General features: G+C 42.2%; 1 long non-coding RNA gene across 2 annotated transcripts in view; it reads right to left on the reverse strand.

Annotated features, from left to right (window-relative positions):
- Nucleotides 1-26,982, reverse strand: part of LOC135508676 (uncharacterized) — a 242,342-nt gene that overhangs the window by 182,282 nt on the left and 33,078 nt on the right. For both annotated transcript variants that reach the window (XR_010450837.1, XR_010450836.1), the window contains exon 2: nucleotides 2,880-2,924. This is a non-coding gene — a long non-coding RNA (uncharacterized LOC135508676). The remainder of the gene's footprint in view (nucleotides 1-2,879; nucleotides 2,925-26,982) is intronic.

Genomic DNA, 26,982 nt, shown 5'->3' on the forward strand with positions numbered 1-26,982 from the left:
AGCAGTTTTTCATCAAGGATCTCTCTGGACTTTGCTCCATTCATCTTTCCCTCGATCCTGACTAGTCTCCCAGTCCTTGCTGCTGAACAACATCCCTACAGCATGATGCTGCCTCCACCATGCTTCACCAAAGGGATGGTGCCAGGTTTCCTCCAGACGTGACGTGAAGCCTTCCCAGAAGAGCGGAGGCTGCTATACAGTAGCAGCAAAGGGGGTACCAACGCCATATTAATGCAGATGATTTTGGAATGAGATTTTCAACAAGCATGTAGTGTATTTGTGTCGATGCTGAAATATTCAGCATTTTATATCTTATAACAATAAGCTTTTGTGCTAATTTTGATTGAAATTGGTTCAGTGGGTACTGAGGGAACATAGGACCGAGGGAACACAGGGCTGAGGGAACATAGGGCTGAGGGAACATAGGGCTGAGGGAACACAGGGCTGAGGGAACATAGGGCCGAGGGAACATAGGGCCGAGGGAACATAGGGCCGAGGGAACATAGGACCGAGGGAACATAGGGCCGAGGGAACATAGGACCGAGGGAACATAGGGCCGAGGGAACATAGGGCCGAGGGAACATAGGGTGCACCTCATCAAGCTCATCTGCCTGGTGGCTGACCTGCCTCCCTATGCCTGGCTGTGCCCCTCCCTTCTCTCTCCATCACTAGTTCGCTATTGTAAGGGATTTCTTCCATTGACGGAGAGGCGGACCAAAGCGCAGCGTGGTTATTTTGATTCATGTTTTAATAAATCACTTAACATGAACAAACTTACAAAAACAACAAATGTGAAAACCCCAAACCGTCCTATCTGGTGCTGGTACAGAGACAGGAACAATCACCCACAAACACACAGTGAAACCCAGGCTACCTAAGTATGATTCTCAATCAGAGACAACTAATGACACCTGCCTCTGATTGAGAACCATACTAGGCCGAAACATAGAAATATCCAAAATATAGAACAAACAAACATAGACTGCCCTCCCAACTCACGCCCTGACCATACTAAATAAAGACAAAACAAAGGAAATAAAGGTCAGAACGTGACAGCTATTTCTTTGCTGTGATAGAGTTTGTGTTCTTAAAAGTAGCCTACGGCAACTAGCCTACTCAGTTTCCTCCGCTGCAAAAATACTGAATCTTAGGAGTTGAGGGGTCGATTCATCTACCCAGAAATGGGAGTCAACGGGCAAGGAGTCGAGGAATCTATTATTTTGGAGTCGACTCACCACCACTATAGCTAGCTAGCCAGTTAGCCCTATTGACTATGGGGTTGCGATCTACTCTCTCTACAATAGGTATTGAAGGCAGGTAAACCTGCCAGATTTAACACAGAATTAATTTATTAACATATCAAGATAAAATATTGTAGTCAGGCAACATATGAGATGTAAATGGGAAATATTTAATTCTGTAGTCAGAGTTTATTTTCTCTCGCCTCAGACCAAATAATGTCCACCATTGATTTCAATACATTTTTAATAGTTTTTTACGTGGTTGTGTTATATTTCTGTGCATACTTTCCATTGAAGCTTGCATTGATGCATGCTTCAGAATGTGTACAAGCGAAGTACGCTTCCAAGAAGTGCTCTCCATCCTCCATTTCACATACTTTGACTCATTCTCTGACTGATGCGTGCTCCAATTTGCGTGCTTGGAGCATGGTAGTATGCTGCTGATGTGTGTGTGTAGTAGAGTAGCAGGCCTGCCAGCATTATACCATCCCTCCACAGCAGAACCAGTAGCAGCACAGCAGTCTGTCTGGAGGTTCCAGGAAAACATACAGCAGGCCTTACTGGCCCCATGGTGACACCACAGGCTGGGGGTTGACAGGGCTCTGGGGGCCCTGTACACACACACATACACACCCACAGTCTGACGACAGCCGCCCACCGCTCTGGTCATAAAATACCCAAATCCTCTTGGAACTGGTCGTCCAATCAGTAGATGAGTAAGGAGAGAACAGGACCAATTAGCTGTACCGATAGAAGGAGGTGGTTTGGAGGGTGATGCAGAGCTAGGACCAGGTCCAGCAGAGGGCCTGTAATCTGGATCAAAGCGGAATGAGCTGCTAGGCTCATTAGTACTCAGCCCTCGGTCCACACACACACACACACACACACACACACACACACACACACACACACACACACACACACACACACTAGAACTAATTGAGTGGGGCTCTAAAAGCAGATGACTGGCTGCTCACTTATCGCCTGCGTGCCGGCCAGCGCAATAAAAGTCCAACCGGCTGCCAGAAGGCCGTGCAGGGGGAGAAACTGGTGACACGGCTTGCAGAGAGGAGCGCTCTCACGTGAAATTAAAGCATGAGGGAGAGCGAGAGAGACCCCCAAATCAAAATCGCAATGTCAGATTACACATTCACATGCCATGAAGATGGGAGGTGGGGGACATAATGGGGGTGTAAAGAGAGGGGTATGTGAGAGTATAACTGTAACCAGACTGTGTGTGTGAATGTGAGCTTGTGTAGTATGTCTGTGTTTTCTTACTTGTGTGATAAACTAACTGATTGTAATCAACCAGTATAGTCGCATCACATCACTACAGTACTGATTAACTTCCAAAAGACATTAAGAATAAGCAAGATCAGAACAGCTGTAGTGGACAGTCTGCACTGTTTCCCAATGATTCATGATAGGAGAAAATGTCTTTGAACCACACCAATGTAACAGATGAGCTGGGACACTTTTCTCTCGTGCATGTGTGCATTGACAGCCAGGCAACTGTAACATACCAACAAGACCTGAACCAAAACCTATTAGTCAGTGAGAAGTTCTCCAAACCTGTACTTCCCCAATGTATTTGACTTAGATATAACATTTGGATGTTTGAAAGAGAAGTGTCCATACCTGTGTGATGTTCTCGGGGTCTCTGATGGGACAGATCAGCTGGGACTGTAAGAGACAAACACACAACAGTTTAGTTATGATGATGAGAATGGGTTCATGGGAGAGAAAAAAAAAAGTTTTTTTCCACCATTATTTAACCAGGTAGGCTAGTTGAGAACAAGTTCTCATTTACAACTGCAACCTGGCCAAGATAAAGCAAAGCAGTGCGACACAAACAACAACACAGAGTTACACATGGAATAAACAAACGTACAGTCAATAATACAGTAGTAAAAAATAAAGTCTATATACAGTGTGTGCAAATGGCGTGAGGAGGTAAGGCAAGAAATAGGCCATAGTAGCGAAGTAATCACAATTTAGCAAATGAAAACAATTGTTCTTATTGACAAAGTTCATATAGAAATGGTAGTTGTCAGACACAGATCCCATAACATTTTATCTGTGAGTGAATATACACTGCATTCAGAACATATTCAGACACAGAGCCCATAACATTTCATCTGTGAGTGAATATACACTGCATTCAGAACGTATTCAGACACAGATCCCATAACATTTCATCTGTGAGTGAATATACACTGCATTCAGAACGTATTCAGACACAGATCCCATAACATTTCATCTGTGAGTGAATATACACTGCATTCAGAACGTATTCAGACACAGATCCCATAACATTTTATCTGTGAGTGAATATACACTGCATTCAGAACGTATTCAGACACAGATCCCATAACATTTCATCTGTGAGTGAATATACACTGCATTCAGAACGTATTCAGACACAGATCCCATAACATTTTATCTGTGAGTGAATATACACTGCATTCAGAACGTATTCAGACACAGATCCCATAACATTTCATCTGTGAGTGAATATACACTGCATTCAGAACGTATTCAGACACAGATCCCATAACATTTTATCTGTGAGTGAATATACACTGCATTCAGAACGTATTCAGACACAGATCCCATAACATTTCATCTGTGAGTGAATATACACTGCATTCAGAACGTATTCAGACACAGATCCCATAACATTTTATCTGTGAGTGAATATACACTGCATTCAGAACGTATTCAGACACAGATCCCATAACATTTCATCTGTGAGTGAATATACACTGCATTCAGAACGTATTCAGACACAGATCCCATAACATTTTATCTGTGAGTGAATATACACTGCATTCAGAACGTATTCAGACACAGATCCCATAACATTTTATCTGTGAGTGAATATACACTGCATTCAGAACGTATTCAGACACAGATCCCATAACATTTTATCTGTGAGTGAATATACACTGCATTCAGAACGTATTCAGACACAGATCCCATAACATTTTATCTGTGAGTGAATATACACTGCATTCAGAACGTATTCAGACACAGATCCCATAACATTTTATCTGTGAGTGAATATACACTGCATTCAGAACGTATTCAGACACAGATCCCATAACATTTCATCTGTGAGTGAATATACACTGCATTCAGAACGTATTCAGACACGGATCCCATAACATTTTATCTGTGAGTGAATATACACTGCATTCAGAACGTATTCAGACACGGATCCCATAACATTTTATCTGTGAGTGAATATACACTGCATTCAGAACGTATTCAGACACAGATCCCATAACATTTCATCTGTGAGTGAATATACACTGCATTCAGAACGTATTCAGACACAGATCCCATAACATTTCATCTGTGAGTGAATATACACTGCATTCAGAACGTATTCAGACACGGACTTTTTCCATATTTGTTATTTTACAGCCTTATTCTAAAATGGATTAAATAGGTTTTTCCCCTCATCAATCTACACACAATACACCATAATGTCAAAGCAAAAACAGTTGTTTAGAAATGTTTCCTAGATTAAGAAAATTATAAAACTGAAATAGCACATTTACATAAGTATTCATACCCTTTATTCAGTACTTTGTTGAAGCACCTTTGGCAGCGATTACATCATCAAGTCTTCTTGGCTATGACACTACAAGCTTGGCCCACCTGTATTTGGGGAGTTTCTCCTATTCTTCTCTGCAGATCCTCTCAAGCTCCGTCAGGTTGGATGGGGAGCATTGCTGCACAGCTATTTTCAGGTCTCTCCATCGATGTTCAATCGGGTTCAAGTCCGGGCTCTGGCTGGACCACTCAAGGACATTCAGAGACTGTCCCAAAGTCACTCCTGCATTGTCTTGGCTGTATGCTTAGGGTCATTGTCCTTTTGGAAGGTGAACCTCCCCAGTCTGAGGTCCTGAGTGCTCTGGAGCAGGTTTTCATCAAGGATCTCTTTGTACTTTGCTCCGTTCATCTTTCCCTCGATCCTGACTAGTCTCCCAGTCCCCGCCACTGAAAAACATCCCCAGAGCATGATGCTGCCACCACCATGCTTCACCGTAGGGATGGTGCCAGGTTTCCTCTAGATGTGACGCTTGGCATTCAGGCCAAAGAGTTCAATCTTGGTTTATAAGACCAGAGAACCTTGTTTCTCATGGTCTGAGAGTCCTTTAGGTGCCCTTCAGCAAACTCCAAGCGGGCTGTCATATGCCTTTTACTGAAGAGTGGCTTCCTTCTGGCTACTCTACCATACAGGCTTGATTGGTGGAATGCTGCAATGATGGTTGTCCTTCTGGAAGGTTCTCCCATCTCCACAGAGGAACTCTAGAGCTCTGTCAGAGTGACCATCGGGTTCTTGGTCACCTCCCTAACCAAGGCTCTTTCCCCCGATTACTCAGTTTGGCAGGGCAGCCAGCTCTAGGAAGAGTCTTGGTGGTTCCAAACTTCTTCCTTTTATGAATAATGGAGGCCACTGTGTTCTTGGGGACTTGCGGACCAATGCTGTAAACATTATTTGTCATTTCTGTCTCGGAGCTCTATGGACAATTCCTTCGACCTCAAGGCTTGGTTTTTGCACTGACATGCACTGTCAACTGTGGGACCTTATATAGACAGGTGTGTGTCTTTATAAATCATGTCCAATGGACTCCAATGGACTCCAATGAAGTTGTAGAAACATCTTAAGGATGATCAATGGAAACAGGGTGCATCTGAGCTCAATTTCGAGTCTCATAGCAAAGGGTCTGAATACTGAATAATAGTAATACATTTGCTAAAAAATTTAAAAACTTGTTTTCACTTTGTAATTATTGGGTATTGTGTGTAGATTGATGAGGAATTTTATATATTTAATACATTTTAGAATAAGGCTGTGACGTAACAAAATGTGGAAAAATTCAAGGAGTCTGAATTCTTTCTGAATGTACTGTATATTGGTACAGGTGTTGTTAGGCCATGCCAACATATCCTCTAAACACCAGCTTTGAGGACATTATCACTTTTATAAAACTTTATTTTGATTAATTTATTCATATTATTTCATCCTTCTACAAGATATAGTCCCGACACAAAGCTACCCAAGCCGGCTGGTTATTTGTTCTATCAATTTGGCTGCCAGAGACACGTTGTCTTTTTGTTCTGTATCCTTGCACGTGACCCAGTCGTTCATTCAAAATGTTCCATTGCCATACTGGCTGGCAACATTCTTATCCTTTGCTTGCTAGCTAGCCAACTATGGCTAACTTACAGTCACATCAAACAGTGCAGCCAGAATAACTGCAAAGGAGTTACATTGTGTTTGTTCAAGCTGTTTTCTAGTGACATTTATTTGGATACATTCATAACAATGAGCTAATGATGCACAATTTCACCTGGCATAGAAAATGTGCTTTATCGTCAGAACACTGTTGTTCAGAGGAGCTAGCCAACAACACAGCAACATAATCGCTTCAAACTGAAGCTGAAAAGACTACAAACTAGTTGCACTTAATTTAGTTTTACTTGTTTTCTATGACATTTCTAGTATATATCCAGAAAAATGATGCCAGTTGATTCAAGATTTCGACTGCTTTCTGTCTCGTCCCGACTTGTTCATGACTATGGGACAGCTAGAGATCCAATTTCAATATTGAAACAATGTTGCAAATGTCAAAGAGACAGACAGCAAGGTTTATACAAATCTCTGCTCTTGAAAACCAAATGCTAGTCTAAAACAAATGGGAGATAATGTCTTCATGCTTTTTATAGTGGAGATCAAATTTATACATTTCCTGTCTGGGCTGATGAGACAGCGGATTGTGCAGTGAGATGGAACAGAGTAAATACACATTTCAACATCATAGCTTTAGCTGGTGGTAACTTGCGGAATATACACTGGCTGGAATGTGGTTTTAACCAATCAACATCTAAGATTAGGCCCACCCGTTGTATAAACACACACACACACACACACACACACACACACACACACACACACACACACATGTGTGCTGTCCTGTTTAAATAGGCAGCAAGTTCAGCGTTAGAATAGTGTGTGTGTGTAACTACACGTCTGTGTACATGCGTTTTCGTGCATGTGTTCGTATGCGCATGTGCACGCAAGTGTGTGCAAGAGCGAGATCAGACCTGCTCAGAAGCCCCTCTGCCTGAAGCCTTATTGGAACGCACACATGGAACATATAATTGAATGAGGAACGGTCTCTCACTGGATCGAGACACTTTTCTGGCACGGCAACCAAAGCATGAGGTCGGTGTGGACTTTAGCGCTTCGCTGCTTTCATTCGAATTTTTACACTTTTATTTGGTTCGCCCCCTCTCAGTGTGTTCGCTCTAAATCATCCCGGGGCCAAGGCATGCGTAATGTAATGAACTTGTGTTGTTCAATACTTTTAGAAAACATTATATGAAATCAGATATAATAAAGAATGGAAAAGATTGCATGTCCAAGTCACAGAGGCTGGCTGGGCTGCTGCTGCTGGAGAGCAGTCCTCCTGCGCTGTGTCTGCTGCCAAGGTGGTAGAGTGTGTGTTGGGCTTCTGGTCTGCACTGCTTTACCACACACACACACACACACACACACACACACACACACACACACACACACACACACACACACACACACACACACACACACACACACACACACACACAAACACCATCAGGTACACACACCAGAGCCTGTATCATCCACCCCTGGCTCCACACTCTCACACACATCCACATACTCGCACTCTTCTCTACTCACTATCACTTCACACAGATTGGACAATGATGCCAGCCCAAGTTGTATTTACAAAGCCAGTTAAGAGATAGTCATTAGGAAGATGCACTCAAACAAACACACACAGTTACAGACACACACAAACAAACAGATGCGAGTGGTAATGTGTGCGGCAGGCCAGAGGCAGCTCGGAATGACACTGCTTACCGTGATTTACAATCCACAGCCACAGATAAATAAACCATGTGTGTTAACAAGCTCTTAGTTTTATTAGTGTTTTACAGGCCGACAATCAACACAAGCAACAGCACATTTTTCTTATCCCATTAACTCCCTGTGAGACGGTGGAATCAACATCAAGACGTGCCCAAAATGCAGCTGTTGTCAGCTTGAGAGTGATCTCAGTCAAAGCTCTAATTAATGTCCATGATCTGAAATGATTCCATATGAAAACCATAGGAGGGAGTAAGATTTAACTTAATCTCTTTTAATAAGAGATAAATATGTCAACAGCAGAAGCCCATCCCCAGTTCTGTTATAGTTAATATACTGTGGCTCTTTTTGAAAACTGTAGAGGAGAATAAGATTGAATCTTTTTGAATAATAAGAGATACATGTGTCAATAGCAGAAGCCCATTCCCCATTCTGTGTTAAGATTCATAGACATCTGTGTGAATTTATCTAACAGTTTCCATTTTGATAGGAGGTGGTGCTCCTATCAGGTTAAATAATGGCCAGGACGGAAACATACTCGGAAACATTAAGAGTCGTGCCCTGCTTGATGCTGAATTCAGTTTAAGAGAGTTTGGTGTTTTCCCCATTCTCCCCTTTGCTCAGATCTCACACACAGTCTTACCAGTCACATACACGGTGCCTTGACTCACAGAAGTGTGTATTACATAAAAGAATGCACACACACTCACTGTAACCTGCTGCACCTCTCTCAGTCCCCGGGGAGTCCAGTAAAGGACAGGCCAGAGCACCGCCTTGACACAGCAACATCCAGGCCTGGGAACCAACAGTTACGGCCGTAAGAAAAGTCTGAGGCTTGCCGAGGGGTGGTGGCTACTCAACTATGAGCACAGCCTTTTATATGCACGGATTAAGTTGTGTGTACATGACCCCAAATGTTCCCTTTCCTCGTTCCTCTGAAGCTCTACAGCTAAACACAGGCTTGGGTTTCAGTCCTGTCGCTTATTAATTACTGTCACATGTTCCAATGATGAGTAGTGCTGAAAATCTGAATGGGAACCATGATAAAAAATCAAATCCCTTTTCGACGAGGTCTGCCGAGTTTAAACACTAAATTTAAACCTCCTTCAGATGTAACTCAACGATCCTCCAGTCACCTGTGTGTGTGTGTGTGTGTGTGCGTGCTTACTGAAGGCGGGCAGAGCCCACCATGCAGTGGGGACACATGCTCTCAGACCTACGTACTGACACACAAGTCTTTAGCACTGCCTCAACGCCGAGATGATATGCAACCATTTCCCACCTCAGAATACCACTTTAATTGTAAGCACATTGTAAGCACATTTCAGAATGCAGGTCTATTGGAATATAATTGTAATATATGCAAGCGCACAGTGGGATAAGCCAATCAATAATGACGGAAACAAAGCTATTATGAGCAGTAGAACAATGGCTAGAGGTTGTATTCTGATGACTGGAATGCAGTGTTTAAAAGGCAAGTGCCAAGAAGGTTAATCTGGTTAGCTAAACACAGTTAAGCCCAAGTTCACAGAGGCTTCCAAGAGAGTTGCTCAAACAATGGCTTTTCCTGTCACCCTGGAAGTTTACATGGATACGTCTCTCCCCAAGCTTTGACATACATACGTATCAATCAAAAGGTTGGACACACCTACTCATTCAAGGGTTTTTCTTGATTTTTACTATTTTCTACATTGTAGAATAATAGTGAAGACATCAAACTATGAAATAACACATATGGAATCATGTAGTAACCATAACAAGTGCTAAACAAATCTAAATATATTTATATTTGAGATTCTTCAAAGTTGCCACCCTTTGCCTTGATGACAGCTTTGCACACTCTTGGCATTCTCTCAACCAGCTTCATGAGGTAGTCACCTGGAATGCATTTCAATTAACAGGTGTGCCTTGTTCAAAGTTAATTTGTGGAATTTATTTTCTTCTTAATGCGTTTGAGCAAATCAGTTGTGTTGTGACAAGGTAGGGGTGGTATACAGAAGATAGCCCTATTTGGTAAAAGACCAAGTCCATATTATGGCAAGAACAGCTCAAATAAGCAAAGAGAAACGACAGTCCATCATTACTTTAAGACATGAAGGTCAGTCAATATGGAACATTTCAAGAACTTTGAAAGAGCTCAGAGGAGACTGTGTGAATCAGGCCTTCATGGTCTAATTGCCGCAAAGAAACCACTACTAAAGGACAACAATAATAAGAAGAAACTTGCTTGGGTCAAGAAACACGAGCAATGAACATTAGACCGGTGGAAATCTGTGCTTTGGTGTGATGAGTCCAAATTTGGGATTTTTGGTTCCAACAGCCATGTCTTTGTGAGAGTAGGTGAACAGATGATCGCTGCATGTGTGGTTCCCATCGTGAAGCATGGAGGAGGAGGTGTGATGTGTGGGGTAATTTTCTGGTACACTGGTACACTTGATTCAAGGTACACTTAACCAGCATGGCTACAGCGATTCTGCAGCGATACGCCATCCCATCTGGTTTGCACTTAGTGGGACTATCATTTGTTTTTCAACAGGACAATGACCCAACACACCTCAAGTCTGTGAAGGGATATTTGACCCAGAAGGAGAGTGATGAAGTGCTGGATCAGATGACCTGGCCTCCACAATCACCCAAACCTCAACCCAATTGAAATGGTTAGGGATGAGTTAGACCGTAGAGTGAAGGAAAAGCAGCCAACAAGTGCTCAGCATATGTGGGAACTCCTTCAAGACTGTTGGAAAAGCATTCCTCATGAAGCTGGTTGAGAGAATGCCAAGAGTGTGCAAAGCTGTCATCAAGGAAAAGGGTGACAACTTTGAAGAATCTCAAATATTTAATATATTTTGATTTGTTTAAAACTTTTTTGGTTACTACATGATTCCATATGTGTTATTTCATAGTGTTGATATCTTCACTATTATTCTACAATGTAGAAAATAGTACAAATAAAGAATAACCCTTGAATGAGTCATCCTTCTCTTTCAGTAAACACTATTTTATCCATAGGTACCCAAGATTTGGTTTGACATTTTTGGCAATAGGTGGATACCAAGCTACCGCATCTGCTTGTACATGACATCAGAGCTACATAGATCTGAAAACACACATTTCCAGTCAGTCACCGAGTGACAAATCAGTTCAGATGAGTACACAAATAAAACATGAATGGGTGAACTGTTGTTTTAGGTGGCTTTTTTCTACTCGCAGAGCCAATATGGGCCTTTGTTCCTCGTTTTGAATGCCGGCCAATGAAACGAGAACATATATCCTCTGGCGACTTGGTTATCGTGTTTGATCAGAGCATGATATTGCCAAGTCAAAACAAGTTAGAAAAATATTAATCCTCTGTTGATGTACGGTATATAACACTTTCAATCAAAGTAAATCACAGGACTCTTAGTTTCCTCCCTTGGAATACGTTCCCTTGGATGCTTTGTTGTGTTCTCTTTATGTGCTGTTTGTGTCATCGTCCCCTATAGACTCTCCTCCAACCGCATCCTGGATGAAGATCCCGCTTCGATCCAAACCAACTTCTCACACGGAGCCAAGAGCCAGGAGCCAAATCACACTTTCACATCAACAAGAAACATGGCAGTACTCAGCATGGGAACAGCACCAACAACAGCCACACCAAAGCTCCGACTGAGCTTATCACATACCCCTTCACCAGCAGAACTAGAGCGGGGCCAGGAGAGCTGAGGTAGTCGTTGTAGTCTAAACACTAAACCACATCTCCCAGAGGATCTGTGATGGAGAGTTTAAAATGAATGCAAATCCAGATCCACCTATGACACCACTGTTTCCCCACCTGAGATGGGAGCTTAAACATATTATTATATATAGTGGGGTAAAAAAGTATTTAGTCAGCCACCAATTGTGCAAGTTCTCCCACTTAAAAAGATGAGAGAGGCCTGTGATTTTCATCATAGGTACACTTCAACTATGACAGACAAAATGAGAAAAAAATCCAGAAAATCACATTGTAGGATTTTTAATGAATTTATTTGCAAATTATGGTGGAAAATAAGTATTTGGTCACCTACAAACAAGCACGATTTCTGGCTCTCACAGACCTGTAACGTCTTCTTTAATAGGCTCCTCTGTCCTCCACTCGTTACCTGTATTAATGGCACCTGTTTGAACTTATTATCAATATAAAAGACACCTGTCCACAACCTCAAACAGTCACATTACAAACTCCACTATGGCCAAGACCAAAGAGCTGTCAAAGGACACCAGAAACAGAATTGTAGACCAAAACCAGGCTGGGAAGACTGAATCTGCAATAGGTAAGCAGATTGGTTTGAGGAAATCAACTGTGGGAGCAATTATTAGGAAATGGAAAACATGCAATACCACTGATAATCTCGCTCGATCTGGGGCTCCACGCAAGATCTCACCCCGTGGGATCAAAATGATCACAAGAACGGTGAGCAAAAATCCCAGAACCACACGGGGGGACCTAGTGAATGACCTACAGAGAGCTGGGACCAGAGTAACAAAGCCTATCATCAGTAACACACTACGCCGCCAGGGACTCAAATCCTGCAGTGCCAGACGTGTCCCAATGCTTAAGCCAGTACATGTCCAGGCCCGTCTGAAGTTTGCTAGAGAGCATTTGGATGATCCAGATGAAGATTGGGAGAATGTCATATGGTCAAATGAAACCAAAATATAACTTTTTGGTAAAAACGCAACTTGTCGTGTTTGGAGGACAAAGAATGCTGAGTTGCATCCAAAGAACACCATACCTACTGTGAAGCATGGAGGTGGAAACGTCATGCTTTGGGGCTGTTTTTCTGCAAAGGGACCAGGACGACTGATCTGTGTAAAGGAAAAAATTAATGGGGCCATGTATCGTGAGATTTTGAGTGAAAACCTCCTTCCATCAGCAAGGGCATTGAAGATGAAACGTGGCTGGGTCTTTCAGCATGACAATGATCCCAAACACACCGCCCGGGCAACAAAGGAGTGGCTTCGTAAGAAGCATTTCAAGGTCCTGGAGTGGTCTCGCCAGTCTCTAGATCTCAACCCCATAGAAAATCTTTGGAGGGAGTTGAAAGTCCGTGTTGCCCAGCAACAGCCCCAAAACATCACTGCTCTAGAGGAGATCTGCATGGAGGAATGGGCCAAAATACCAGCAACAGTGTTTGAAAACCTTGTGAAGACTTACAGAAAACGTTTGACCTCTGTCATTGCCAACAAAGGGTATATAAAAGTATTGAGATAAACTTTTGTTATTGACCAAATACTTATTTTCCACCATAATTTGCAAATAAATTCATTAAAAATCCTACAATGTGATTTTCTGGATTTTTTTTCTCATTTTGTCTGTCATAGTTGAAGTGTAACCTATGATGAAAATTACAGGCCTCTCTCGTCTTTTTAAGTAGGAGAACTTGCACAATTGGTGGCTGACTAAATACTTTTTTGCCCCACTGTATATTCAATAAAATTGTGAAAATGATGAATCAGACACCTTATAGCAACAGCTCATGGTCCTCCTGGACTCAATGGAGGAACGTAGTCAGAGAAATGGTGATGAATGTCTTGCTCAAGCTGTGTATGCAACTGGTTCAGCTCTGATGCTCACAGGCAATGTGTATTGGAAGAGATTTCTGAATGTTCTTTGCCCAGCATACAGCCCTCCAACCAGACATGCTTTATCTACTCATTTGCTGGATGCAGAGTTCAACAGAGTTCAAGTGAAGGTCAAGCAAGTCATAGAGAGAGCAGACTGTATTGCAATCATCTCTCTACATTGCAGATGAGCTGAAAGCAGTCATCAATCACCTTGGACCACAGAAGGTATTTGCACTGGTGACAGACAATGCTGCGAACATGAAGGCTGCTTGGTCTAAAGTGGAGGAGTACTACCTCCACATCACACCCATTGGCTGTTCTGCTCATACATTGAATCTGCTCCTCAAGGACATCATGGCACTGAAAACAATGGATACACTCTACAAGAGAGCCAAGGAAATGTTTAGCTATGTGAATGGTCATCAAGTTATAGCAGCAATCTACCTCACCAAGCAAAGTGAGAAGAATAAGAGCACCACATTGAAGCTGCCCAGCAACACACATTGGGGTGGTGTTGTCATCATGTTTGACAGTCTCCTGGAGGGGAAGGAGTCTCTGAAAGGACTGGCCATATCACAGTCTCCCGATATGGACAGCCCAATCAAGAGGATCCTCCTGGATTATGTATTTTGGGAGAGTGGTAAAGCAGCCTGAAACCTATAGCAGTAGCCATTGCACATATTGAGGGAGACAATGCCATCATATCTGATGCTTGCAGAAGTAAGAGAAGAAATCCGTACTGCCCTGCCCACGTCACGGTTGCCCCAAGCAGAGGAAACTGCAGTTCTGAAATACATCAAAAAGCGCAAAGACTTCTGCCTGAAGCACATACACGCTGCAGCGTACATGCTGGACCCCAAGTATACTGGCAAAAGGATCCTGTCTGGAGCGGAGATCAACAAGGCCTATGGTGTCATCACTACCATGTCTCGCCACCTTGGCAGTCTGGTGAAGTACACTTCCAAGCAAGGTCCTCTCAGGCTTAATGTAGTGAAATGAAATTGGCTCGTATATACTTATGTATCACATGTACAGCATACAGATACAGATACAGAGCCTTCGAGCAGAAAATCTGTCAGACTGTGCGAGATACTTATTTCCCACCATAATTTGCAAATAAATTCATTAAAAATCCTACAGTGTGATTTTCTGGATTTTTTTTCTCATTTTGTCTGTCATAGTTGAAGTGTACCTATGATGGAAATTACAGGCCTCTCATCTTTTTAAGTGGGAGAACTTGCACAATTGGTGGCTGACTAAATACTTTTTTGCCCCACTGTATCTCATCAGCCACCTGGTGGAAGGGACTTTGTAGATCTTTCCCCTGTTTCCTCCACCATCCTCCAAATCCCACTAACATCAGCCGCCTCAGAGCGCAACTGGTCCTTATTTGGGAACAAACACACCGAAGCACACAACAGGCTGACCAATACAATGGTTAAAAGATTGGTGGCCATCCAGGCAAATTTGAGGCTTTTTGAGGCTGACAACGCGCCATCCTCAACAAGGTTGGAAAGTGACAGTGATGATAAGGCCTCAGAGTCTGATGTTCAAGAGGTGGACATTGATGAGGTCCAGGGAGAAGACATTGAAGCCTGAGAGGAAGACAACCAAAGCTTTAGTTTCTAGACTATCATTTTACAGACATATGTTGAAAACGTTTTTGGGAAATGCGATGGATCATTGGGGATCATTCAATATTCCCTTTTTGTTGTTCAGTGAAATCATCCCATGTGGAGAGTCAACTCATTTAGTTAAATTCTTAACTAAATTGTTTTTTTATTTCTATTGGAAGGATTTCATCATTTGCAATTATGTCTACTTATGATAATATAAAAGGTTTATGTTTCTGTCTCCATATGGTATGGTAAATATATCCAATGCAAAAAACATCTACATTTAAATGGTATTAATATTAATTTGCATATATTTCTGTTAATTCCCATGGAAAGTTTCCGCCTCTGAATATTCCACAAAATGTGCAACCCTATCTAGGACATGTAAGCCTATTTGATATGGTATTTGAAATGGTGAACAGGCTTTGGTAGACCTGGCTACCTCAAGTCTAAGATGATAGTAGTGAGTAGGAGAAAGACAGTGTCAGGGGTGTGTGTTAGGGATGCGTGGCTGAGGGATGCCTTGGGAGCTCTAGTCCAGTGACTAAGCTTATTGGAGGATATGTTTCTCACTATGGGGCTCTACATTTCCCAAAACAAGACTGTGTCAGAATGACAAAGTGAAAGAGATGAAAACATCCTCTGTATTAACCCACCAAGATCTCGTTTACGCTTTTCACACTCGACAGCCAACAGAGCCAAGCCAAGCTGAGCTGTACTGGTCTGGCCTGGTTAGTTGCTGGAAAGGAAAATAAATGATCTGAGCCATACCCAGTACGGTTCAGGTCAGCCATTTGTCTCCGAGTCCACACTGTGCTGGTCTGTCAAGGACAGGGCTCTTCAACCCTGTTCCTGGAGAACTACCATCCTGTAGGTTTTCACACCAACCCTAATCTAGCGCACCTGATTCTAATAATTAGCTGGTTGATAAGCTGAACCTGGTTAGTTACCACTGGGTGTGGGGCAAAAGCCTATAGGAGGGTAGCTCTCCAGGAACAAGGTGGAAGACCCCTGGTCTAGGATTTCGCTCTACTTTCTGTTAACTCTTTCTACAGAGGAAAGACTTGGGAAACAGGTTAGAGTTCATATTGATGAGGGAGAGCAGGAAAGAGTATAGGAGTTAAGTAAGCTATGTACACACATCATATTACACACACATGGATATGAGCACACATACACGGAGCAGCCAAGGCTCCAATCCTACAGCTACTACAGATAAAAGCATTACACCTTCCGACTAACGCTAACAATACATTCCCTGTATTGTTAGCATTAGTCATTCCAAACCAGGGAAAAGCACGCAGTAAAACTGAACTGAAGACATGATTACGGGGCAATAGAAAATACTGGAACTATTGTTATTATGCCAAGCAACAGCTTCATTCATTTCACCATGCTTTACTTGACGTCCACATCTGGTGTGTGTGTGTGTGTGTGTGTGTGTGTGTTTCAGGGTTTACGTTAGCCGGTAATAGCCAGCTCTTGACAGATTTTTTGTTGTTGGGAAAAGCGGATAAATAAAATTGGCTATGGACAATTGTCCAGGAGAAGAAGAAAATATGCCATTGCCAAATAATGCTTTAACCTATTCATTGATGGAAATACTGTACATTTGACTGGTTGAGCTTATTGGTCTATAGGTTCATTTGCATAATGTAGTGAAATTAAATTGGCTCGTATATACAGTGTATTCCTTATGTATCACATGTACAGCATACAGATACAGAGCCTTCGAGCAGAAAATCTGTCAGACTGCGCGAGAGCTGCTCCAGCATCTCAAACAGCAAATGCATAGGCAATGAAAACAGGCTTCATCAGCATTTCACATACCACTATGCAATGAGTTGGAGGCAGTATGCGGTTTGAAAACATTTACTTCATTGTTTGGAACCTGAACGTATTACGACATATTATGAGGCATGTCTTACCTTGCCAAAATCAGAACATATCCGGAGGCAAGTATTTTATGTCAACTTTATTTTATTATCCAGTAGCCAAAGGCACAATCCTAGTCATATTAGCAACCCATACTAGTTGCTGCTTATTACATTTTGAAATTTAGAATGGATATTTTAATCTATCACATGATATACATCACATCAAACCGATTGTGTTTTCCTGCTAATTGCATTATGGAACAAACATTCACATGTAGCCTACTGCTTTGTGCGCATTGCTGTGCTTATAATGTGAAGAAATACATTTCTCATATGTTCAGTAAATTAAAATGCTGCAGGTCAAATGTTCAGACACATTTTTCTCGCCCGTTTTGGATGAAGGAAGGTTTGAGTGGGGAATTAGTGTTTGGCTACAGTGTAGATGGATGTAGGGTAGGTCTCTCTATCTCTTGGGTAGGGGGTAGTATTCTGGTAGTTTGATACAGTGGGAGTGGTTCTCTTTGGGGGTGGTAATACTCTTTTTAGGGTGGGTGGAAGTATTCTGTTATTTTGATACATTGGGGGTGGTTCTTCCTTTTAAGGTAGAGGGCTGTCATTTGTATAGAGTGGGTGGGAGTGGAGCTTTCACTAAGGTGTATGGGGGAGGGGGCTCCCGGCGGTAGCATTTTGATTTGGTAGGGGGTAGGGTAAGGCAGGGGATAGCTGTCACTCCCTATTGTAGGGGATAGATGTCACCCCCCATACATGGCTTGGGGTTGTGGTGCTGCTTTGCTACGGGATGGGCAGATCAACGGACAAAGTAGAGCCCTGTCTCTGGGGAGGATGTGAGACGTGGTGTCGGTAGTGGGATTGATGGGGTGGCGATGAGAGACAGGTATGTCGACAGCAACAGACACTCATTCAGACTGATGACCAGTGGGAGAGGCCTACTGGAGAGGCTCTGGGGCCCATCATCACCTAGATCTCTGTGGCCTACTGGAGAGGCTCTGGGGCCCATCATCACCTAGATCTCTGTGGCCTACTGGAGAGGCTCTGGGGCCCATCATCACCTAGATCTCTGTGGCCTACTGGAGAGGCTCTGGGGCCCATCATCACCTAGATCTCTGTGGCCTACTGGAGAGGCTCTGGGGCCCATCATCACCTAGATCTCTGTGGCCGGGGGGGGGGGGGGGGAATCGGCCCACTGTGGGTTTATTATTCCACAGTATGAGCTGTGGCGGTTCCACCATAGAAACTGTTTGTCCACAGGACCAAGATGCCGCTACCCTGCGTAACTGCATGGCTTGAGAATCAAAACAAAAAGCCTGGTGGTTTCCAGTTTGAAGGACATGGGTTTCTAGGTCATAGTACCATAGCATGGGGACTCCCAGATAACCTGGATGCTGTGATGCATGAGACTGATAGGAATCAGTCAACTAAGGTCACTGCAGTTATTCAGAGGGTAGAAACTAGCTGAACATCCATATATGGTGGTAGAAATAGGTTAGGAATTTAAATTTTTGTCACACCCTGATCTGTTTCACCTGTCTTTGTGATTGTCTCCACCCCCCTCCAGGTGTCGCCGATTATCCCCTGTGTATTTATACCTGTGTTCTGTTCGTCTGTTGCCAGTTTGTGTTGTTTGTCAAGTCAACCAGCATTTTTCTCAGCTCCTGCTTTTCCCAGTCTCTCTTTCGCCCTCCTGGTTTTGACACTTGCCTGTCCAGACCAGCATGCCTGCCTGACCACTCTGTCTGCCCCTGAGCCTGCCTGCCATCCGGTACCACTGCCCCACCTCTGGTTACTGACCCCCTGCCTGCCTTGAACTGTCTATTGCCTGCCCCTGTTGGATAATTAAGCCATTGTTAATTCGACTGATACCCTTGGTATCTACACAGTCACTCTCACAGAACTCTACCTGTACAATGTAGGCAAATATTATCCTTTCACAGTACAGAATGGATATACCAAGTTCATGCTGTAAGATTCCAATGCTCCAAATTCATAACATTCATCTTAAAATAGGTGAGAACTGACAATATGTTGATTTATAATGGTGACATGGCACACAGTACATACTGTGCAAGTTGCTGCTGGGAGTCAATTACAGGTCTTTGCTGGGCTGGACTGGCCAAAACTGCTATCGTGTGTGTGTGTGTGTCCTCACCTTCCTATGTGTCTCTCCTTCCCATGGAGCTCCCTCTCCCAGCTTCCAGTGGATGGGGTGGCAAAATGTTTTTCATTCCTCTCCCTGCCTCCTCCCCAGGCTTCTGGCTCAGATACACGGATGTGTCGGCCATTGTTTGGAGTGTGTGTGGTGAATAGATCAGGGACAAGGTAACCAGAGACATATCCTATCTATCTCACCAGGGAGTTGGGGCCTGAGGAAACCCTAGTCACGTTCAAATAAATTATTTCCTGTCCAAATTGACACCCTTCCGTTGCCATGGAGTGGGCTGGGTGTAGATTAGTCATTTGGAGTCTGGGTGGCACTGGAATGTAGTTGGTAACACTTATTGGAAGAGGCATAGGTTGAAATGACTGGACTTCAATTAGTTGTCATATTAATTGAGATGCAGAACTACTTTACCTGCTCTGTTGAAATGAATAATAGCATTAGTAGAATAGTAGCAATGAATATTAACATTAGTAGAATAGTAGCAATGAATATTAGCATTAGTAGAATAGTAGCAATGAATTGTAGCATTAGTAGAAGAGTAGCAATGAATATTAGCATTAGTAGAATAGTAGCAATGAATATTAGCATTAGTAGATTAGTAGCAATGAATTGTAGCATTAGTAGAATAGTAGCAATGAATTGTAGCATTAGGAGATACAGAGCTGCTTGGACTAAAATATGGACAGTCTATCAAAAAGTAACTAAACAGAAGTTTAGTTAAAAACCATAATGATCCATACCTGTTGTCTTAAACACCAGAAAAGGATAAATATTTTCCTCTACCTAGTACTGCATTCAACAGGCTACCAATTGATAACTTTATCAATAACAAAAGTGCTGTAAAATTAAGAGAGTGGTCAACCTTCATTTCTTTTGGGATCATGGTTAGCCTATGTCTTTCTTCAGTGGTACCTGTGGTTGGGGCTGTAGGCTTAGTCTTCATTACCTTCACTCTTCCATTATGACCACATGCTGTTACCTGGACAGGGAGAGCATAAATAGCCATGTTGTTTTCAGATAGGGTAGCAGTGGTAACCCCATGCACTGCCTACCAGCCAGAACCAAGCAGAGCCTGTATACCCAATACCAGGCTGTATAGTGCATGTGCTCCTGATCAAAAGACAATCATCGTCCTCGGCTGGTGGTTTGTATAACTCTGTATCAGGTAGGATAGCCCCCACTCCTGCTGAGCTGAGATGAACTACAACATGCCAGCAAACAATAATGCTAACCTAGCTAAAATAGTTTCAGTCCATTTCAAACAATGATGTACCACCCACGTTGCCCCAGCCTTCATTTTAAACAAGTGAGGATCTAATAAAGTCTACACCATCTAGAGGATAAAAACACATGGTGTTGATAAGAAACATAACTCTTACTCAGCCGCACTCAGAGGTAATGAAATCTCATAGGCAGCTAGCGCAAAATTAAACACACACACATGGACAAACACTGCTGACACACACTCCCACACTCTTCACCTTTCATGTACTCCTGATCAAAATTGTCAGCACCCATTTCCGAATTCCTGGCTTAATGGCAAAACCTGCGCTGGGTTTTGGAGAGGTTGCAGCCAATGTCTTGAAATACTGTTCTCATTTGACACGATGGAGGCCTTCTTTCCTGCTTAAGGTCTGAGATAGGGCATGTGAGAGGATGTGTTGGAACTAATCCACGGAACAAGTAGTTTTCCATGCTACTGACCTGTCCACTCTGATCTCGACTGAGACGGGGAGACAGACATGTACACATATTGTTCTGACAGGGTGGAAACATGTATACTTTTATGTCTTCTGGCTGTTTAGTGGCGGGATACTGTACATTGTACACACATAGTATTGCTATGGACATGACAGGTAGCAGAGGTCCTCAGTTTAACCTCTGGTCCATCATCCACCCACCATAGTACAGCAGCAGGACAAACAGCTTCCAAACAGGCAGTCTGCTAACTATCCCCAAACCCTATCCTCCATGGAAAACCAACCCTGGCTTTTCTAGAAGCCTGTCCCCCAATGGAACTGTTTACCAGAGAAGCTGGTTCTGTGTGTGTGTGTGTGTGTGTGTGTGTGTGTGTGTGTGTAACTGTCTGCCGAGGTGACAAACAACTGGAGGGGCCAACATCCATAGTAATGAGAGACAAGGTCAAATGTCCATGTTTGTAAAAAAAAAAAGGTCTATTATAAATATTACCACTGCAGCATTTCCCCATGCAGCTGCCCGGGCCTTGACCGCTCCACAAAGTGATTATTACTATAAATCTCAACCCAAAATGGGACGGTGGAGCAGCCAACTTCTTTATGGGGTCCCCCCCACCAGTTGACTTGCCAATGGCCGAGTACCACGCATCAAATATGCGAGCGGGAGCACTACGCAGGGCCCAGGGCAGTCAATCTCTCCTCTGCTCTGTTTGAGAGACATAAAAACACATCTAATGTCAATAAAATGCAACAGTAATGAAGTGTACAAGGGCTGCCAGTGGAATCATGTGGTGTGGGGAGAACAGAAGAGATCGGAGCCTCAACTTTCAACCAAACAGTGTTAGTCTGGGTCCTGAACAGTGAAACACATTGATCCATTCTGGAACACAGAACACAGCTGGACCAGGGCTGATTTGGGCTGTGATCAGGCTGGAATAGACAGGAGTGACTGGCCCCTGAAAGATGGAGTGCTGGGGTAGCATGCATGTTGTTTTTGTGACTCCACTTCTTAGAGAGGGGTAGGATCCAAAGAAACTTGCGTGTGGAAACCTGTTTTTTCAGCTGGTTTCAGCGTCCTCCCTTTTATAACCCTGAGCTAGCCGACATGGAACTCAGAACTCACATATGCAGCTAGCTGACACACCCATCAGAGAATCCAAACCCCTTTTCCAGGTATCACTATATCAACACACACACACACACACACACACACACACACACACACACACACACACACACTGCTAAAATGTCACTTAAGTGAATATAGACAGTACAGCTCTAACCACCACAACTAGTCTCTTATTGTCAAACCCTCTCACGTTCTAAACTCTGAATACTGTGTATAAGACCAATAAGTGTTCGCTAGGTACTGCCATTTCCAAACATTTCCTACAGCCTGTTCCAGCCAATGTTTCAAAAAAAGAGAGTATTTGTTTAAAGTAAACTACAGTAGCAACCTGCCAAACCACTAAATGAATTTGTCTCCTTCAGAGTCAAACGTGAGCGAGCAGGTGCTCCAGAGGAGAGGAGATTGCAGCACCTGTTAGTTAGCATGGGCGGTCAAGAGGATGTAGACAGAGATTAGCCCAACATGAGAGGTCATCAAAACACTTTCTTTTTGTTTTTTTGTAATTGATTTTTTTATAGAATGTTATTTTCTTTTAACGGAGTCTGTGTGGTGCACTTTGTTTGGTTGTCTAAGTACAATAAAAGGAATAAGGATACAGCAAAACATTATGCAAAAAGACAGACAAAAGGAAGAGAGAAATATATACAAACATCACAATTATAACTTGGGGCATTTATGGGAGGTTTTCTACATAGGAGCACAATGGAGACCAGATTTTCCCAAATATATCAGACTTCTGGTGTAAGTCGAAGGTAATTTTAGGGTAGAATAGCAGAAGCTTGAGAAAGCCCCATTCTCGCCAATGGTACTTCAGGGGTGGACCATAATAAGAATGTGATTTTTTTTGGCGAAGTAAACAAGGGTAATGAACAGATGTTCAGGGTCAAACACGACATTACAATCAAAGTATAAATCCAGTGAAATAGCTACTTGTCTACCCTTCTGGATGCGTAAATGAATATCATTCCAATAAGACTGAATTATGCTACAGTACCAAAAAACGTGCATGAAGGTGCCAGTATCCTGTTTCCATTTGAAACATAAATGTGATGCATGGAAACACTCTGTGAAGGCGGACAGGTGTAAAGTAGGTTCTATGAAAACCTTTGAAATGTAGTTATTGTATGCTTATGGAGGTGCATTTGGGATAGACCCTATCGCAGATAGAAGCCCATTCTTCCTCACCAAATGCATGTCCAATGGTTTAAGGGCAATCGGTGACCAGAGTGATATATGGTCTGGAATCTGCAAGTACCTCCTTGCATCTTTCCAAGTTAAGAGTGTATTATGTACTGTAGAATTGTCAGATAAGGCCTGGATCTTTTCAAAGCTATTACCAAATGGTAAGGAAGCTCATGCTTGGATGACATGCTATTGATTCCATCACAACCCAAAGTAAGTGGCAACTATCTAGGCATCAACTAATCATGTGCTTGATCTGAGCAGAACAGTAATATAGTTGTAGAATTGGCAGAGACCCCTCCTAAATATTTAGCCTTAATTAGTTTGGTAAATTTGGTTCTCGGTTCCTTATTGTTCCAGATATATTGGCATTCATTTTCTGAAAAAATGACTTAGATGGCAGGGGATATTTTGGAATAGATAATTTAGCAGAGGAAGGATATCCATGCTAACAACATTAATCCTGACAAAAAGGGAGTTTGGTAGGGTAGACCAGTTGATCAGGTCCTGTTTAATCATTGTGAGCAAAGGTATATCATTTGAAGTGAACAGGTCTTTAAGATTTGGAGTAACATATATGCCCAAGCATTTTAAACCTGATTCAGTCAATTGGAATGGAGATATTATTTCTAAATTGATTGTAGAGGGGATATTTAAAGGTAGAGCCAAAGTCTTTCCTATCCACGTTAATGTTGTACCCTGACAGGTTATCAAATTCAGATCTGATGTCCATTACTGCAGTGACAGAGGTCTCTGGTTTAGACATGTATAAAAGCACATTATCAGCAAATAATGAAATTCTATGCTTTTCCTCACACATATAGATGCCCTTGATGTTATTACTAGACCTTATTGCCTCAGCCAGTGGTTCTATGGCTAAAGAGAACAGAGCAGGAGATAAAGGACAGCCATGACGACAGCCCCTACTGATAGGAAATCTTTCTGATAATTTACCATGCTAACTGCCGCTGATGGGTCAGAATAAAGTAATTTTACTAAATTAATAAAATGGTCACCCAGATTAACTTTTTCTAATACAGCAAACAAAAATGTCCAGTCAACACTATTGAAGGCCTTTTTCGGCATTGAGAGAGACAATGAGTGCAGGGTCTTTAATTCTGCCAAGGTGGTTTATGATATTCAAACCAAGTCTCACTTTATCCGTTCCAAATCTGGATTTGACAAAGCCAGTCTGATTTAATGAGGTCTGGAAGTAGTACCTCCAAACTGCGGGCAAGTGTCTTAGCGACAATTTTAACATCAAATCCTAGCAAAATGATAGGTCTAAACGAAAAGCAGTTTAATGGGTTTTTGTTATTTTTAGTATCAGGCTAATGGATGCAGTTTTCCAGGACTCTGGTATGATGTCTCTTTCGAACATGCTGTATCATTTAGAGAAGGAATGAAGATGGGGCATATCTCAGGCCAGAACTTCTTGCAGAACTCTGCAGAGAAGCAATCTAGGCCGGGTGCCTTGCCAGAAGGCTTTGCCTTAATAGTTTCCCAAACCTCTTCAGGAGTAAAATGAGCTTTTTTGTCTTTCTGTGCTGCCCTACTAAGCAAAAAAGCAGTAACTGCTCATAGCGTGGAACTGAGAAAAAAAGGCTTTTATTTACTTTGATTTCACAGTAACTTTATGCAGTTACTGCTAACATGACCCCATTTTCTTCAAAACACAATAAAATAGAAGCAGGATACTTGTCCACATAATTAAGCATGTATTTAATGTAGCAAAAATGACATTAACACATTTTTTACCAAATTAGCATTTCCTGACTTTTTGCTTGGTAGGGCAGTATGCTCATCTGATATAGTTCTTATTCAGATATTTTTGTAATTTCATGTACATTGTGAAGTATTACATATTGTAATGAAACAGGCAGGGAGCAGGTCTCGAACCCTCAATGCAAAAGCATGCTCAAGCGATAGAGTCAAATTCCGCGCTTATAAACCCAGGGTCATTACAATATTATTGACAAACAATGGATCATAAGAAGTGGAGCCATCTGCCATCCTTATAGACTTAATCAATCTTTCATTCTGTTATTTATTTTTTTAAGTTGGTGTGCAAGTAGACATCTCGGATGGTTACCGAACCCATTATATGCTTCTGAGAGCATTTGAAGCTCTATGATTCGAGACTGAAGCAGTTGATGATTTATCCAATTTAACCAAAGTACAATTAAAGTATCATTTGCAGTGTTGATTAAATAATAAAATCATGTCAGACAGAAAGTCTGTGTTTGGGTCATATTACTTTAGTATAGTAATATGTTCCCCAAGTATACTACCTCTAATCAAAATAAATCCTCCTTCAGGGTCTGTATCTTTATTTACAACGATGGTAGTGACTCTTTTGTTTGAACTAAAATAAGAAAAGTACACCTGGCCCACCCAGTCCCTCTTCAGTTTAGCATGTTCTGTTTAAGATAAATGGGTTTCCTGTAGCACAGCAATTGAAACTCTTTCCTTTTTTAAGAATGTTAGAATTTTCTTCCTCTTGACCACAAATTAACTGTTTGTTACAGTAGTATTAAAGAATAAGACGTTTGTGTAACCCTAATCTAAAACATAACAATAAAATACCTGCCCTGTTTTCTAACAGGAAGCCCACTAAGAGTTTTTAAGAAAAAAATGTATAAAAAATAGTTTCACTATGTTGTAACTTTAATGTGTTTGAGTTAATGTTTAAGTTTATTTTTTTAACTGTATCTAAAGATATTTCTTTAGATTTATTTGCATATGTAATTGTATTGGGTTGTGTTGAATTACGCTTTTTGACTGCAAGTCCCAGAATGCCTTGCGAGAGGAATGAGTGATAACGCACCAATTATGTGCAGGTGTTTAGTGATTGTAGCTGACTTTCCGACAGCATCTTACTTACCTGCATTGCTCTGTACCAAAACAATTGTTGTTAAATGTAACGTGAACCAGTATTCTTACTAAAAGAAGCTTTCGTATCAAACCCGACGTCCCGAGTCATTACTTTGAAGTTAGTTCTAAAACACTATTAACACCTATGTTCAATAAAGGGGAATGGACATGTGGATGAAAAATGTATAACCTAATCTTTTCTAAATTGTCCTAAGCATTATCGCTATTGCACGTGCCCACACACACACACACACACGTAGCCTAGTCTATATAATACATTTTAAAAAATGCAAATTGCGGGCCTAAAGTAAACGAATATAGCCCAGTAATTATACCCCTTTGCCTACATTGAGGCCCAACTAAATGAGCATTGGGCTTTGGCTTATTCATTCATGAAAAAATTTAAAAGAATCTCAGTTCTATAAATGAAAATCTTAGTTAAACTGACCATGTGTGCACCCTAATTACATAACTAGCAGCCTTCACAGATCTGGGTTCTGTGCCGCTGTTGAGTGGATATTTCCCGATAGAAGGTTAGCATAGACTGGGGGTCGTCAAATGTGTGGCTAGCCTCCTGGAAAGTAACCCTCAGTTTAGCCGGGTGTATCAGGCCAAATCTGACTCATGCCTTGTAAAGGTGGGCTTTCACATCTTTGTATGGGGGGGGGGGTAG

This window comes from Oncorhynchus masou, chromosome 22 (assembly GCF_036934945.1).
Source record: "Oncorhynchus masou masou isolate Uvic2021 chromosome 22, UVic_Omas_1.1, whole genome shotgun sequence".
In the NCBI taxonomy this organism is placed as follows: Eukaryota; Metazoa; Chordata; class Actinopteri; order Salmoniformes; family Salmonidae; genus Oncorhynchus; species Oncorhynchus masou.